Here is a 14,310-nt window from a genome sequence, read left to right as displayed (position 1 = left end):
CACAGAACAGAAAGAAGTTTCTCAGAAAGCTTCTTTCTCTTTGTTATCGGAGGATATTTCCTTTGGCCCTATAGTCTTCAAAGGGATCCGAAATATCTGTTCTCAGAATCCACAGAAATAAGGCTAGCAAAGAGTCCACGAAAAACAGATGTAACTCTGTGAGTGGAAGTCAACATCACAGAGCAGTTTCTCAGAAAGCTTCTTTCCAGATTTCATCTGAGGATGTTTCCTTTTTCACCATAGCCCTCTATGGGATTTCAAATATCACTTTGCCAATTCCTCAAGAACTGTCTTAGCGAAAGGCTTCTTGAGGGGAAAGCTGTAACTCTGTGAGATGATTTCACAGAACAGAAAGAAGTTTCTCAGAAAGCTTCTTTCTCTTTGTTATCGGAGGATATTTCCTTTGTCCCTATAGTCTTCAAAGGGATCCGAAATATCTGTTCTCAGATTCCACAGAAATAAGGCTAGCAAAGAGATCCACGAAATACAGATGTAACTCTGTGAGATGAATTAACAGAACAATAAGCAGTTTCTCAGAAAGCTTCTTTCCAGATTTCATCTGAGGATATTTCCTTTTTCAACATAGGCCTGTGTGGGCTCCCAAATATCTCTTTGCCAATTCCACAAGAACTGTCTTAGTGAAAGGCTTCTTGAGGGGAAAGCTGTAACTCTGTGAGATGATTTCACAGAACACAAAGAAGTTTCTCAGAGAGCTTCTTTCTCTTTGTTATCGGAGGATATTTCCTTTGGCCCTATAGTCTTCAAAGGGATCCGAAATATCTGTTCTCAGATTCCACAGAAATAAGGCTAGCAAAGAGATCCACGAAATACAGATGTAACTCTGTGAGTGGAAGTCACACATCACAGAGCAGTTTCTCAGAAAGCTTCTTTCCAGATTTCATCTGAGGATATTTCCTTTTTCACCATAGCCCTCTATGGGCTTCCAAAAATCACTTTGCGAATTCCGCAAGAACTGTCTAAGAGAAAGGCTTCCTGAAGGGAAAGCTGTAACTCTGTGAGATGATTTCACAGAACACAAAGAAGTTTCTCAGAAAGCTTCTTTCTCTTTGTTATCGGAGGATATTTACTTTGGCCCTATAGTCTTCAAAGGGATCCGAAATATCTGTTCTCGGATTCCACAGAAATAAGGCTAGCAAAGAGATCCACGAAATACAGATGTAACTCTGTGAGATGAATTAACAGAACACTAAGGAGTTTCTCAGAAAGCTTCTTTCCAGATATCATCTGAGGATATTTCCTTTTTCACCATAGGCCTCTATGGGCTCCCAAATATCCCTTTGCCAATTCCACAAGAACTGTCTTAGCGAAAGGCTTCTTGAGTGGAAAGCTGTAACTCTGTGAGATGATTTCACAGAACACAAAGAAGTTTCTCAGAAAGCTTCTTTCTCTTTGTTATCGGAGGATATTTCCTTTGGCCCTATAGTCTTCAAAGGGATCCGAAATATCTGTTCTCAGATTCCACAGAAATAAGGCTAGCAAAGAGATCCACGAAATACAGATGTAACTCTGTGAGATGAATTAACAGAACACTCAGCAGTTTCTCAGAAAGCTTCTTTCCAGATTCCATCTGAGGATACTTCCTTTTTCACCATAGGCCTCTATGGGCTTCCAAATATCCCTTTGCCAATTCCACAAGAACTGTCTTAGCGAAAGGCTTCTTGAGTGGAAAGCTGTAACTCTGTGAGATGATTTCACAGAACACAAAGAAGTTTCTCAGAAAGCTTCTTTCTCTTTGTTATCGGAGGATATTTCCTTTGGCCCTATAGTCTTCAAAGGGATCCGAAATATCTGTTCTCAGATTCCACAGAAATAAGGCTAGCAAAGAGATCCACGAAATACAGATGTAACTCTGTGAGTGGAAGTCACACATAACAGAGCAGTTTCTCAGAAAGCTTCTTTCCTGATTTCATCTGAGGATATTTCCTTTTTCACCATAGCCCGCTATGGGCTTCCAAATATCCCTTTGCCAATTCCACAAGAACTGTCTTAGCGAAAGGCTTCTTGAGGGGAAAGCTGTAACTCTGTGAGATGATTTCACAGAACAGAAAGAAGTTTCTCAGAAAGCTTCTTTCTCTTTGTTATCGGAGGATATTTCCTTTGGCCCTATAGTCTTCAAAGGGATCCGAAATATCTGTTCTCAGATTCCACAGAAATAAGGCTAGCAAAGAGATCCACGAAATACAGATGTAACTCTGTGAGATGAATTAACAGAACACTAAGCAGTTTCTCAGAAAGCTTCTTTCCGGATTCCATCTGAGGATATTTCCTTTTACACCATAGGCCTCTATGGGATCTGAAATATCCCTTTGCCAATTCCACAAGAAGTGTCTTAGCGAAAGGCTTCTTGAGGGGAAAGCTGTAACTCTGTGAGATGATTTCACAGAACAGAAAGAAGTTTCTCAGAAATCTTCTTTCTCTTTGTTATCGGAGGATATTTCCTTTGGCCCTATAGTCTTCAAAGGGATCCGAAATATCTGTTCTCAGAATCCACAGAAATAAGGCTAGCAAAGAGATCCACGAAATACAGATGTAACTCTGTGAGTGGAAGTCACACATCACAGAGCAGTTTCTCAGAAAGCTTCTTTCCAGATTTCATCTGAGGATATTTCCTTTTTCAACATAGGCTTGTGTGGGCTCCCAAATATCACTTTGCCAATTCCACAAGAACTGTCTTAGCGAAAGGCTTCTTGAGTGGAAAGCTGTAACTCTGTGAGATGATTTCACAGAACACAAAGAAGTTTCTCAGAAAGCTTCTTTCTCTTTGTTATCGGAGGATATTTCCTTTGACCCTATAGTCTTCAAAGGGATCCGAAATATCTGTTCTCAGATTCCACAGAAATAAGGCTAGCAAAGAGATCCACGAAATACAGATGTAACTCTGTGAGTGGAAGTCACACATCACAGAGCAGTTTCTCAGAAAGCTTCTTTCCAGATTTCATCTGAGGATATTTCCTTTTTCACCGTAGCCCTCTATGGGCTTCCAAATATCACTTTGCCAATTCCACAAGAACTGTCTAAGAGAAAGGCTTCTTGAAGGGAAAGCTGTAACTCTGTGAGATGGTTTCACAGAACACAAAGAAGTTTCTCAGAAAGCTTCTTTCTCTTTGTTATCGGAGGATATTTCCTTTGGCCCTATAGTCTTCAAAGGGATCCGAAATATCTGTTCTCAGATTCCACAGAAATAAGGCTAGCAAAGAGATCCACGAAATACAGATGTAACGCTGTGAGATGAATTAACAGAACACTAAGCAGTTTCTCAGAAAGCTTCTTTCCAGATTCCATCTGAGGATATTTACTGTTTCACCATAGGCCTCTATGGGATCTGAAATATCCCTTTGCCAATTCCACAAGAACTGTCTTAGCGAAAGGCTTCTTGAGTGGAAAGCTGTAACTCTGTGAGATGATTTCACAGAACAGAAAGAAGTTTCTCAGAAATCTTCTTTCTCTTTGTTATCGGAGGATATTTCCTTTGGCCCTATAGTCTTCAAAGGGATCCGAAATATCTGTTCTCAGAATCCACAGAAATAAGGCTAGCAAAGAGATCCACGAAATACAGATGTAACTCTGTGAGTGGAAGTCACACATCACAGAGCAGTTTCTCAGAAAGCTTCTTTCCAGATTTCATCTGAGGATATTTCCTTTTTCACCATAGCCCTCTATGGGCTTCCAAATATCACTTTGCCAATTCCACAAGAACTGTCTTAGCGAAAGGCTTCTTGAGGGGAAAGCTGTAACTCTGTGAGATGATTTCACAGAACAGAAAGAAGTTTCTCAGAAAGCTTCTTTCTCTTTGTTATCGGAGGATATTTCCTTTGGCCCTATAGTCTTCAAAGGGATCCGAAATATCTGTTCTCAGATTCCACAGAAATAAGGCTATCAAAGAGATCCACGAAATACAGAGGTAACTCTGTGAGATGAATTAACAGAACACTAAGCAGTTTCTCAGAAAGCTTCTTTCCAGATTTCATCTGAGGATATTTCCTTTTTCAACATAGGCCTGTGTGGGCTCCCAAATATCACTTTGCCAATTCCACAAGAACTGTCTTAGCGAAAGGCTTCTTGAGGGGAAAGCTGTAACTCTGTGAGATGATTTCACAGAACACAAAGAAGTTTCTCAGAAAGCTTCTTTCTCTTTGTTATCGGAGGATATTTCCTTTGGCCCTATAGTCTTCAAAGGGATCCGAAATATCTGTTCTCAGATTCCACAGAAATAAGGCTAGCAAAGAGATCCACGAAATACAGATGTAACTCTGTGAGTGGAAGTCACACATAACAGAGCAGTTTCTCAGAAAGCTTCTTTCCTGATTTCATCTGAGGATATTTCCTTTTTCACCATAGCCCTCTATGGGCTTCCAACTATCCCTTTGCCAATTCCACAAGAACTGTCTTAGCGAAAGGCTTCTTGAGGGGAAAGCTGTAACTCTGTGAGATGATTTCACAGAACACAAAGAAGTTTCTCAGAAAGCTTCTTTCTCTTTGTTATCGGAGGATATTTCCTTTGGCCCTATAGTCTTCAAAGGGATCCGAAATATCTGTTCTCAGATTCCACAGAAATAAGGCTAGCAAAGAGATCCACGAAATACAGATGTAACTCTGTGAGATGAATTAACAGAACACTAAGCAGTTTCTCAGAAAGCTTCCTTCCGGATTCCATCTGAGGATATTTCCTTTTTCACCATAGGCCTCTAGGGGATCTGAAATATCCCTTTGCCAATTCCACAAGAACTGTCTTAGCGAAAGGCTTCTTGAGGGGAAAGCTGTAACTCTGTGAGATGATTTCACAGAACAGAAAGAAGTTTCTCAGAAATCTTCTTTCTCTTTGTTATCGGAGGATATTTACTTTGGCCCTATAGTCTTCAAAGGGATCCGAAATATCTGTTCTCAGAATCCACAGAAATAAGGCTAGCAAAGAGATCCACGAAATACAGATGTAACTCTGTGAGTGGAAGTCACACATCACAGAGCAGTTTCTCAGAAAGCTTCTTTCCAGATTTCATCTGAGGATATTTCCTTTTTCACCATAGCCCTCTATGGGCTTCCAAATATCACTTTGCCAATTCCACAAGAACTGTCTTAGCGAAAGGCTTCTTGAGGGGAAAGCTGTAACTCTGTGAGATGATTTCACAGAACACAAAGAAGTTTCTCAGAAAGCTTCTTTCTCTTTGTTATCGGAGGATATTTCCTTTGGTCCCATAGTCTTCAAAGGGATCCGAAATATCTGTTCTCAGATTCCACAGAAATAAGGCTAGCAAAGAGATCCACGAAATACAGATGTAACTCTGTGAGTGGAAGTCACACATAACAGAGCAGTTTCTCAGAAAGCTTCTTTCCTGATTTCATCTGAGGATATTTCCTTTTTCACCATAGCCCTCTATGGGCTTCCAAATATCCCTTTGCCAATTCCACAAGAACTGTCTTAGCGAAAGGCTTCTTGAGGGGAAAGCTGTAACTCTGTGAGATGATTTCACAGAACACAAAGAAGTTTCTCAGAAAGCTTCTTTCTCTTTGTTATCGGAGGATATTTCCTTTGGCCCTATAGTCTTCAAAGGGATCCGAAATATCTGTTCTCAGAATCCACAGAAATAAGGCTAGCAAAGAGATCCACGAAATACAGATGTAACTCTGTGAGTGGAAGTCACACATCACAGAGCAGTTTCTCAGAAAGCTTCTTTCCAGATTTCATCTGAGGATATTTCCTTTTTCACCATAGCCCTCTATGGGCTTCCAAATATCACTTTGCCAATTCCACAAGAACTGTCTTAGCGAAAGGCTTCTTGAGGGGAAAGCTGTAACTCTGTGAGATGATTTCACAGAACAGAAAGAAGTTTCTCAGAAAGCTTCTTTCTCTTTGTTATCGGAGGATATTTCCTTTGGCCCTATAGTCTTCAAAGGGATCCGAAATATCTGTTCTCAGATTCCACAGAAATAAGGCTATCAAAGAGATCCACGAAATACAGAGGTAACTCTGTGAGATGAATTAACAGAACACTAAGCAGTTTCTCAGAAAGCTTCTTTCCAGATTTCATCTGAGGATATTTCCTTTTTCAACATAGGCCTGTGTGGGCTCCCAAATATCACTTTGCCAATTCCACAAGAACTGTCTTAGCGAAAGGCTTCTTGAGGGGAAAGCTGTAACTCTGTGAGATGATTTCACAGAACACAAAGAAGTTTCTCAGAAAGCTTCTTTCTCTTTGTTATCGGAGGATATTTCCTTTGGCCCTATAGTCTTCAAAGGGATCCGAAATATCTGTTCTCAGATTCCACAGAAATAAGGCTAGCAAAGAGATCCACGAAATACAGATGTAACTCTGTGAGTGGAAGTCACACATAACAGAGCAGTTTCTCAGAAAGCTTCTTTCCTGATTTCATCTGAGGATATTTCCTTTTTCACCATAGCCCTCTATGGGCTTCCAACTATCCCTTTGCCAATTCCACAAGAACTGTCTTAGCGAAAGGCTTCTTGAGGGGAAAGCTGTAACTCTGTGAGATGATTTCACAGAACACAAAGAAGTTTCTCAGAAAGCTTCTTTCTCTTTGTTATCGGAGGATATTTCCTTTGGCCCTATAGTCTTCAAAGGGATCCGAAATATCTGTTCTCAGATTCCACAGAAATAAGGCTAGCAAAGAGATCCACGAAATACAGATGTAACTCTGTGAGATGAATTAACAGAACACTAAGCAGTTTCTCAGAAAGCTTCCTTCCGGATTCCATCTGAGGATATTTCCTTTTTCACCATAGGCCTCTAGGGGATCTGAAATATCCCTTTGCCAATTCCACAAGAACTGTCTTAGCGAAAGGCTTCTTGAGGGGAAAGCTGTAACTCTGTGAGATGATTTCACAGAACAGAAAGAAGTTTCTCAGAAATCTTCTTTCTCTTTGTTATCGGAGGATATTTACTTTGGCCCTATAGTCTTCAAAGGGATCCGAAATATCTGTTCTCAGAATCCACAGAAATAAGGCTAGCAAAGAGATCCACGAAATACAGATGTAACTCTGTGAGTGGAAGTCACACATCACAGAGCAGTTTCTCAGAAAGCTTCTTTCCAGATTTCATCTGAGGATATTTCCTTTTTCACCATAGCCCTCTATGGGCTTCCAAATATCACTTTGCCAATTCCACAAGAACTGTCTTAGCGAAAGGCTTCTTGAGGGGAAAGCTGTAACTCTGTGAGATGATTTCACAGAACACAAAGAAGTTTCTCAGAAAGCTTCTTTCTCTTTGTTATCGGAGGATATTTCCTTTGGTCCCATAGTCTTCAAAGGGATCCGAAATATCTGTTCTCAGATTCCACAGAAATAAGGCTAGCAAAGAGATCCACGAAATACAGATGTAACTCTGTGAGTGGAAGTCACACATAACAGAGCAGTTTCTCAGAAAGCTTCTTTCCTGATTTCATCTGAGGATATTTCCTTTTTCACCATAGCCCTCTATGGGCTTCCAAATATCCCTTTGCCAATTCCACAAGAACTGTCTTAGCGAAAGGCTTCTTGAGGGGAAAGCTGTAACTCTGTGAGATGATTTCACAGAACACAAAGAAGTTTCTCAGAAAGCTTCTTTCTCTTTGTTATCGGAGGATATTTCCTTTGGCCCTATAGTCTTCAAAGGGATCCGAAATATCTGTTCTCAGATTCCACAGAAATAAGGCTAGCAAAGAGATCCACGAAATACAGATGTAACTCTGTGAGTGGAAGTCACACATCACAGAGTAGTTTCTCAGAAAGCTTCTTTCCAGATTTCATCTGAGGATATTTCCTTTTTCACCATAGCCCTCTATGGGCTTCCAAATATCACTTTGCCAATTCCACAAGAACTGTCTAAGAGAAAGGCTTCTTGAAGGGAAAGCTGTAACTCTGTGAGATGGTTTCACAGAACACAAAGAAGTTTCTCAGAAAGCTTCTTTCTCTTTGTTATCGGAGGATATTTCCTTTGGCCCTATAGTCTTCAAAGGGATTCGAAATATCTGTTCTCACATTCCACAGAAATAAGGCTAGCAAAGAGATCCACGAAATACAGATGTAACTCTGTGAGGTGAATTAACAGAACACTAAGCAGTTTCTCAGAAAGCTTCTTTCCAGATTCCATCTGAGGATATTTCCTTTTTCACCATAGGCCTCTATGGGATCTGAAATATCCCTTTGCCAATTCCACAAGAACTGTCTTAGCGAAAGGCTTCTTGAGGGGAAAGCTGTAACTCTGTGAGATGATTTCACAGAACAGAAAGAAGTTTCTCAGAAATCTTCTTTCTCTTTGTTATCGGAGGATATTTCCTTTGGCCCTATAGTCTTCAAAGGGATCCGAAATATCTGTTTTCAGAATCCACAGAAATAAGGCTAACAAAGAGATCCACGAAATACAGATGTAACTCTGTGATTGGAAGTCACACATCACAGAGCAGTTTCTCAGAAAGCTTCTTTCCAGATTTCATCTGAGGATATTTCCTTTTTCACCATAGCCCTCTATGGGCTTCCAAATATCACTTTGCCAATCCACAAGAACTGTCTTAGCGAAAGGCTTCTTGAGGGGAAAGCTGTAACTCTGTGAGATGATTTCACAGAACAGAAAGAAGTTTCTCAGAAAGCTTCTTTCTCTTTGTTATCGGAGGATATTTCCTTTGGCACTATAGTCTTCAAAGGGATCCGAAATATCTGTTCTCAGATTCCACAAAATAAGGCTAGCAAAGAGATCCACGAAATACAGATGTAACTCTGTGAGATGAATTAACAGAACACTAAGCAGTTTCTCAGAAAGCTTCTTTCCAGATTTCATCTGAGGATATTTCCTTTTTCAACATAGGCCTGTGTGGGCTCCCAAATATCACTTTGCCAATTCCACAAGAACTGTCTTAGCGAAAGGCTTCTTGAGGGGAAAGCTGTAACTCTGTGAGATGATTTCACAGAACACAAAGAAGTTTCTCAGAAAGCTTCTTTCTCTTTGTTATCGGAGGATATTTCCTTTGGCCCTATAGTCTTCAAAGGGATCCGAAATATCTGTTCTCAGATTCCACAGAAATAAGGCTAGCAAAGAGATCCACGAAATAAAGATGTAACTCTGTGAGTGGAAGTCACACATCACAGAGCAGTTTCTCAGAAAGCTTCTTTCCTGGTTTCATCTGAGGATATTTCCTTTTTCACCATAGCCCTCTATGGGCTTCCAAATATCCCTTTGCCAATTCCACAAGAACTGTCTTAGCGAAAGGCTTCTTGAGGGGAAAGCTGTAACTCTGTGAGATGATTTCACAGAACAGAAAGAAGTTTCTCAGAAAGCTTCTTTCTCTTTGTTATCGGAGGATATTTCCTTTGGCCCTATAGTCTTCAAAGGGATCCGAAATATCTGTTCTCAGATTCCACAGAAATAAGGCTAGCAAAGAGATCCACGAAATACAGATGTAACTCTGTGAGATGAATTAACAGAACACTAAGCAGTTTCTCAGAAAGCTTCTTTCCAGATTTCATCTGAGGATATTTCCTTTTTCAACATAGGCCTGTGTGGGCTCTCAAATATCACTTTGCCAATTCCACAAGAACTGTCTTAGCGAAAGGCTTCTTGAGGGGAAAGCTGTAACTCTGTGAGATGATTTCACAGAACACAAAGAAGTTTCTCAGAAAGCTTCTTTCTCTTTGTTATCGGAGGATATTTCCTTTGGTCCTATAGTCTTCAAAGGGATCCGAAATATCTGTTCTCAGATTCCACAGAAATAAGGCTAGCAAAGAGATCCATGAAATACAGATGTAACTCTGTGAGTGGAAGTCACACATAAGAGAGCAGTTTCTAAGAAAGCTTCTTTCCTGATTTCATCTGAGGATATTTCCTTTTTCACCATAGCCCTCTATGGGCTTCCAAATATCCCTTTGCCAATTCCACAAGAACTGTCTTAGCGAAAGGCTTCTTGAGGGGAAAGCTGTAACTCTGTGAGATGATTTCACAGAACACAAAGAAGTTTCTCAGAAAGCTTCTTTCTCTTTGTTATCGGAGGATATTTCCTTTGGCCCTATAGTCTTCAAAGGGATCCGAAATATCTGTTCTCAGATTCCACAGAAATAAGGCTAGCAAAGAGATCCACGAAATACAGATGTAACTCTGTGAGTGGAAGTCACACATCACAGAGCAGTTTCTCAGAAAGCTTCTTTCCAGATTTCATCTGAGGATATTTCCTTTTTCACCATAGCCCTCTATGGGCTTCCAAATATCACTTTGCCAATTCCACAAGAACTGTCTAAGAGAAAGGCTTCTTGAAGGGAAAGCTGTAACTCTGTGAGATGGTTTCACAGAACACAAAGAAGTTTCTCAGAAAGCTTCTTTCTCTTTGTTATCGGAGGATATTTCCTTTGGCCCTATAGTCTTCAAAGGGATCCGAAATATCTGTTCTCAGATTCCACAGAAATAAGGCTAGCAAAGAGATCCACGAAATACAGATGTAACTCTGTGAGATGAATTAACAGAACACTAAGCAGTTTCTCAGAAAGCTTCTTTCCAGATTCCATCTGAGGATATTTCCTTTTTCACCATAGGCCTCTTTGGGATCTGAAATATCCCTTTGCCAATTCCACAAGAACTGTCTTAGCGAAAGGCTTCTTGAGGGGAAAGCTGTAACTCTGTGAGATGATTTCACAGAACAGAAAGAAGTTTCTCAGAAATCTTCTTTCTCTTTGTTATCGGAGGATATTTCCTTTGGCCCTATAGTCTTCAAAGGGATCCGAAATATCTGTTCTCAGAATCCACAGAAATAAGGCTAGCAAAGAGATCCACGAAATACAGATGTAACTCTGTGAGTGGAAGTCACACATCACAGAGCAGTTTCTCAGAAAGCTTCTTTCCAGATTTCATCTGAGGATATTTCCTTTTTCACCATAGCCCTCTATGGGCTTCCAAATATCAGTTTGCCAATTCCACAAGAACTGTCTTAGCGAAAGGCTTCTTGAGGGGAAAGCTGTAACTCTGTGAGATGATTTCACAGAACAGAAAGAAGTTTCTCAGAAAGCTTCTTTCTCTTTGTTATCGGAGGATATTTCCTTTGGCCCTATAGTCTTCAAAGGGATCCGAAATATCTGTTCTCAGATTCCACAGAAATAAGGCTAGCAAAGAGATCCACGAAATACAGATGTAACACTGTGAGATGAATTAACAGAACACTAAGCAGTTTCTCAGAAAGCTTCTTTCCAGATTTCATCTGAGGATATTTCCTTTTTCAACATAGGCCTGTGTGGGCTCCCAAATATCACTTTGCCAATTCCACAAGAACTGTCTTAGCGAAAGGCTTCTTGAGGGGAAAGCTGTAACTCTGTGAGATGATTTCACAGAACACAAAGAAGTTTCTCAGAAAGCTTCTTTCTCTTTGTTATCGGAGGATATTTCCTTTGGTCCTATAGTCTTCAAAGGGATCCGAAATATCTGTTCTCAGATTCCACAGAAATAAGGCTAGCAAAGAGATCCACGAAATACAGATGTAACTCTGTGAGTGGAAGTCACACATAACAGAGCAGTTTCTCAGAAAGCTTCTTTCCTGATTTCATCTGAGGATATTTCCTTTTTCACCATAGCCCTCTATGGGCTTCCAAATATCCCTTTGCCAATTCCACAAGAACTGTCTTAGCGAAAGGCTTCTTGAGGGGAAAGCTGTAACTCTGTGAGATGATTTCACAGAACACAAAGAAGTTTCTCAGAAAGCTTCTTTCTCTTTGTTATCGGAGGATATTTCCTTTGACCCTATAGTCTTCAAAGGGATCCGAAATATCTGTTCTCAGATTCCACAGAAATAAGGCTAGCAAAGAGATCCACGAAATACAGATGTAACTCTGTGAGTGGAAGTCACACATCACAGAGCAGTTTCTCAGAAAGCTTCTTTCCAGATTTCATCTGAGGATATTTCCTTTTTCACCATAGCCCTCTATGGGCTTCCAAATATCACTTTGCCAATTCCACAAGAACTGTCTAAGAGAAAGGCTTCTTGAAGGGAAAGCTGTAACTCTGTGAGATGGTTTCACAGAACACAAAGAAGTTTCTCAGAAAGCTTCTTTCTCTTTGTTATCGGAGGATATTTCCTTTGGCCCTATAGTCTTCAAAGGGATCCGAAATATCTGTTCTCAGATTCCACAGAAATAAGGCTAGCAAAGAGATCCACGAAATACAGATGTAACTCTGTGAGATGAATTAACAGAACACTAAGCAGTTTCTCAGAAAGCTTCTTTCCAGATTCCATCTGAGGATATTTCCTTTTTCACCATAGGCCTCTATGGGATCTGTAATATCCCTTTGCCAATTCCACAAGAACTGTCTTAGCGAAAGGCTTCTTGAGGGGAAAGCTGTAACTCTGTGAGATGATTTCACAGAACAGAAAGAAGTTTCTCAGAAATCTTCTTTCTTTTTGTTATCGGAGGATATTTCCTTTGGCCCTATAGTCTTCAAAGGGATCCGAAATATCTGTTCTCAGAATCCACAGAAATAAGGCTAGCAAAGAGATCCACGAAATACAGATGTAACTCTGTGAGTGGAAGTCACACATCACAGAGCAGTTTCTCAGAAAGCTTCTTTCCAGATTTCATCTGAGGATATTTCCTTTTTCACCATAGCCCTCTATGGGCTTCCAAATATCACTTTGCCAATTCCACAAGAACTGTCTTAGCGAAAGGCTTCTTGAGGGGAAAGCTGTAACTCTGTGAGATGATTTCACAGAACAGAAAGAAGTTTCTCAGAAAGCTTCTTTCTCTTTGTTATCGGAGGATATTTCCTTTGGCCCTATAGTCTTCAAAGGGATCCGAAATATCTGTTCTCAGATTCCACAGAAATAAGGCTAGCAAAGAGATCCACGAAATACAGATGTAACTCTGTGAGATGAATTAACAGAACACTAAGCAGTTTCTCAGAAAGCTTCTTTCCAGATTTCATCTGAGGATATTTCCTTTTTCAACATAGGCCTGTGTGGGCTCCCAAATATCACTTTGCCAATTCCACAAGAACTGTCTTAGCGAAAGGCTTCTTGAGGGGAAAGCTGTAACTCTGTGAGATGATTTCACAGAACACAAAGAAGTTTCTCAGAAAGCTTCTTTCTCTTTGTTATCGGAGGATATTTCCTTTGGTCCTATAGTCTTCAAAGGGATCCGAAATATCTGTTCTCAGATTCCACAGAAATAAGGCTAGCAAAGAGATCCACGAAATACAGATGTAACTCTGTGAGTGGAAGTCACACATAACAGAGCAGTTTCTCAGAAAGCTTCTTTCCTGATTTCATCTGAGGATATTTCCTTTTTCACCATAGCCCTCTATGGGCTTCCAAATATCCCTTTGCCAATTCCACAAGAACTGTCTTAGCGAAAGGCTTCTTGAGGGGAAAGCTGTAACTCTGTGAGATGATTTCACAGAACACAAAGAAGTTTCTCAGAAAGCTTCTTTCTCTTTGTTATCGGAGGATATTTCCTTTGACCCTATAGTCTTCAAAGGGATCCGAAATATCTGTTCTCAGATTCCACAGAAATAAGGCTAGCAAAGAGATCCACGAAATACAGATGTAACTCTGTGAGTGGAAGTCACACATCACAGAGCAGTTTCTCAGAAAGCTTCTTTCCAGATTTCATCTGAGGATATTTCCTATTTCACTATAGCCCTCTATGGGCTTCCAAATATCACTTTGCCAATTCCACAAGAACTGTCTAAGAGAAAGGCTTCTTGAAGGGAAAGCTGTAACTCTGTGAGATGGTTTCACAGAACACAAAGAAGTTTCTCAGAAAGCTTCTTTCTCTTTGTTATCGGAGGATATTTCCTTTGGCCCTATAGTCTTCAAAGGGATCCGAAATATCTGTTCTCAGATTCCACAGAAATAAGGCTAGCAAAGAGATCCACGAAATACAGATGTAACTCTGTGAGATGAATTAACAGAACACTAAGCAGTTTCTCAGAAAGCTTCTTTCCAGATTCCATCTGAGGATATTTCCTTTTTCACCATAGGCCTCTATGGGATCTGAAATATCCCTTTGCCAATTCCACAAGAACTGTCTTAGCGAAAGGCTTCTTGAGGGGAAAGCTGTAACTCTGTGAGATGATTTCACAGAACAGAAAGAAGTTTCTCAGAAATCTTCTTTCTCTTTGTTATCGGAGGATATTTCCTTTGGCCCTATAGTCTTCAAAGGGATCCGAAATATCTGTTCTCAGAATCCACAGAAATAAGGCTAGCAAAGAGATCCACGAAATACAGATGTAACTCTGTGAGTGGAAGTCACACATCACAGAGCAGTTTCTCAGAAAGCTTCTTTCCAGATTTCATCTGAGGATATTTCCTTTTTCACCATAGCCCTCT

The sequence above is a fragment of the Macaca mulatta genome, chromosome 17 (assembly GCF_049350105.2).
Source record: "Macaca mulatta isolate MMU2019108-1 chromosome 17, T2T-MMU8v2.0, whole genome shotgun sequence".
In the NCBI taxonomy this organism is placed as follows: Eukaryota; Metazoa; Chordata; class Mammalia; order Primates; family Cercopithecidae; genus Macaca; species Macaca mulatta.
Note: the sequence above shows the minus strand (reverse complement) of the source record.